Genomic DNA, 2,712 nt, shown 5'->3' on the forward strand with positions numbered 1-2,712 from the left:
TGTTTAGCATGTCTTCTTCGATAATATCATGAATATTCATTACGTTTTTTAATTTTAAACCTGTTGGTTGGTCATTTAAAAACCCATATATGGAGAATAATGAAATTATCGCTTCCGCGTTAGCGCCCTCAACTACGAGAATATCTAAAATCTATAATAGTGACCAACAGAGGGCTCACTACTTATTGTCTATATTGAAACCGCCGTGAAAGAGGAACCTTCTTCTGGAGATGCCTGCAAGGTGTGTTTTCTCCGAGTTGCCGAGGTGGTGACGACGCCTTGTTATCATTACGTTTTCTGCAAAAGATGCTCTTACCGACTAAGAAGTTGCCCGGTGTGTCGGACGACGACGGAAAGACGTCTGCCGATCGGAGATATCGAAGAGGGTACGGGTGTGTACAGATGTTGAACAAAAAATCGTTAAAATATATAATAAATTATCGTTAATAGAATAATAAAGAATGCATGAAACAGAAAATATGCTTTGTGTGTTTTTACTTTTTATTTTCTCCATTATCCGGAGAACCGATCGATCATGACGAAACATCGGTCCATCTTCACCCAACTGACGACCTCGCACTCGGCGGCGTCCCTCCAAACTTCGTCGTCGCCTTTATCATCTCGTTTCAGCAAGGAAACAATCCAACGTCGGTCGGTGTCCAATCGGAGAGGAAACGATAGGGTCAACGCTTCCTCGAAAGACAATCCCGGAGGACCGCACCCGACGACGGACGGGACCGACGTGTCGCGTTCGTTTTCGATCGCGCCCCTTCGTCCACATAAACGTATATCTCCTTCGTGGTTCTCGGAGGGATCGCTCCTTTCGGAATATGCAGATCGATCCCGGCGCCGACGATGGACAGACGACCGCTACGGGCGTCGAATATCCCGGCCGAAAAGGTGGACGTTTCAAAACTCTTTCCCACAACTTCTCCGAGACTGCACATAGATACCTTTCTGTCGAAAGTTCGGAGCATCGAATCCAAATCCTTTCGGCATTCGTCGTCGTCGTCATTGTCAACATAACGGTCTGAAATAAACAAACGTACAACATATTTTTTTTTAACATTGTCACTTTTATTTCATTTCTGTCTTCGTTATAACAACAACAACAACATGTACTTTATTTAATTCTGAGTGGTAGGGATACCTCTGGAAGTTTCGTTGACACGAACGAGGGTCATGAAACTCTGCGCCGACGATGGACAGACGACCTCCTTCGGTGTCGAATATCCCGGCCGAAAAGGTGGACGTTTCGAAACTCTTTCCCACAACTTCTCCCAGACTGTACATAGATACCGTTCTGTCGAAAGTTCGGAGCATCGAATCCAAATCCTTTCGGCATTCGTCGTCGTCTTCATTGTCAACATAACGGTCTGAAATAAACAAACGTACGAAATATTTTTTTTTTAACATTGTCACTTTTATTTCATATCTGTCTTCGGTATAACAACAACATGTACTTTATTTAATTCTGAGTGGTAGAGATACCTCTGGAAGTTTCGTTGGCACGAACGAGGGTCATGAAACTCTGACTCCTGGAGATCTGTTCGACAGTCAGGTTGGTCCAAGACAGGTTGTCGAAAAGCTTGCCGACTTGCGCGACAACTTTGTTCCCATTTCTCAGGATGGCGGCGACCGGAGTGTCGTCCTTATCTAAGTATACCTCCCTGTTCAGATCCGGCACGAGACATTGCAGGTGTACGCCGTTGCGTAACTGGAGCGTGGTGCTTCCCTTCAGCTGGCACAACTCGCGTCCAAACGCACCTTCTTCGAACGTGTGATCGACGTACAAGTACAGCTTGTATTCGACGTCGACACCGTCTTTGAGAGTAAAATACGAGGAGATCGAATATGACCAGTCGGTAAATCTCTCCACGTCTTCGTCGATGATAGACACTTCGTATCCTCCGTGTATGTCGCGGAGGGTCAGGCGCATACGACGTTCGCTGCTTTCGGTTGTCGACATTCTCGAATAGTGATCTTCACCGTGCTAACTTCGATCGCGTTATGAGAGAAGGTATCGATAACGGACGCTTTATGAACCTTTTTTGTATCTATCAGAGCACGGTGCAGGCGCACGCGTCCGTCGCGTCCATGTCGACGACTCCGAGTTCGAGATCTCCGGGAAGAGTGCGTCGGTAGACGAAGCGAGGAACGTTGTCGCCGACGACCTCCTCGACGCACCGCCGCAATCTCTGCCGCCTTATCCTGTTCTCGTCCATCCGGATGTCGTCTTCCACTTCCCGGTCGTCGTGCGCACCGGAGAAGAGAGGAAACACGTTGATCACCTTGTCCCTGTCCGGCTCGTGGAGCATAGTCGACTCGGACACGCACGGTGGCAGGTTGGTTCCGTTGGAGCGCAACCTCTTCCACAAGCTCGGTTGGAAGACGTCGGCGTCGGCCGGGAACGCCGAGTTTCGTTCGCCGACCTCCGTGAGAAGCCGCAGCGGACGGATCACCGACGAGAACCCAAGCTCTTCGCGTAACTGCAAAATACGAACCAGTTCCTCAACGGGTTGCGCGGATCGTCGACAACCTCGTTGACGAAACTTCGAACGTCCGCGTCCGCAAGCTCGAAGTTGAGAACCGGGTCGTTCGATCCCCGCTCGTTCGTCGTCGTCGTCGTCGCCAGCACGAGTTTTTCCGCCTTGACCGCCAGATCTTCGATCGTATCTCTCAGAGTCTCCAACGAGAAGATGGCTGTGAACA

This window comes from Anneissia japonica, unplaced genomic scaffold, assembly GCF_011630105.1.
Source record: "Anneissia japonica isolate Jap-2015-1 unplaced genomic scaffold, ASM1163010v1 scaffold288072_len178204_cov163, whole genome shotgun sequence".
NCBI lineage: Eukaryota > Metazoa > Echinodermata > Crinoidea > Comatulida > Comatulidae > Anneissia > Anneissia japonica.